The sequence below is a fragment of the Glycine soja genome, chromosome 6, assembly GCF_004193775.1.
Source record: "Glycine soja cultivar W05 chromosome 6, ASM419377v2, whole genome shotgun sequence".
In the NCBI taxonomy this organism is placed as follows: Eukaryota; Viridiplantae; Streptophyta; class Magnoliopsida; order Fabales; family Fabaceae; genus Glycine; species Glycine soja.
The window spans coordinates 40,338,758-40,339,681 of record NC_041007.1 but is presented as its reverse complement, the minus strand read 5'-3'; the positions used below and the strand labels follow the sequence as shown (position 1 = coordinate 40,339,681).

Genomic DNA, 924 nt, shown 5'->3' with positions numbered 1-924 from the left:
CTTCAAGCCAACTTATTACGTAAGATAGAATTTGGGAGGAGTGCATTACTCTAAAATCTAATTAAGATGAAGTTTATCTCTTCTGTTTTATTCATTGTGCTTATTCTTTCCATTGGGATTGGTATGTTTTCATTTTTACTTATTCAAGTTAGTCACTTAATTAAGAATACAAATGTCTTAAAATTCTTTTTTATTTTAATAATAATCTAAGTTAGACATTTGCTATTTAGTATTGAATATTGTGTGTTTGTGTGTGGCATAGGAAATGAAGGTCCATTGAGAGTGACAGAGGCAAACATTTGTGATGTAAAATTGTACTATTATTGTGAAGAAGATTGTTTCACTGATTGTCCCAAGAAGTATGGAAAGAAAGCCCAAGGTATATGCAATGAAGCAAGTGAGTGCATATGTCGTTGGCAATGTTAAGTGTTTGACCTTTTTCTCCAATGATGCCTTTAAGAATGCTAGTTTAGGTAACCACAATGATGGATGATTGGGTTCAAAGAAATAAAATTACTCTTTCATAATTATATCTTTGTCTTTCATTTTCTATTTCTTTTTCAAAGTACAATCATGGTATTTGAAAGTAATAGTTAATTGTTAATTACTCTTTCAAGATTGAGTTTATGTAATAGTTAATTGTTGTTTTTTAAAACAATTTAAAAAACAACAATTAACTATTACATAAACTATATCATCTTTAAATCATGGTATTTGAAAGTAAATAAAACCAATAACATCCAACCCACATAAGCCAGACATCTCATATTCAACTATCATGAAACAATTCAAGAATCAACATCATGCATCAACTATCAAGCATTATCAACATGAGTTCATCAATCCTCATCACCATGAACACCAAACATCAACACCAACGACAGACTCTACTCCATGGATATATACACCACACAAGGAATTAAC

The 924-nt window shown here is 30.0% G+C and overlaps 1 long non-coding RNA gene across 1 annotated transcript; it reads left to right on the top strand.

The window, feature by feature from the left end:
* On the top strand, positions 1-532 carry LOC114414342. Its single transcript, XR_003667188.1, has 2 exons — positions 1-121; positions 263-532. It is a non-coding gene; the product is annotated as an uncharacterized LOC114414342 (long non-coding RNA).
* Positions 533-924: the final 392 nt, after the last annotated feature.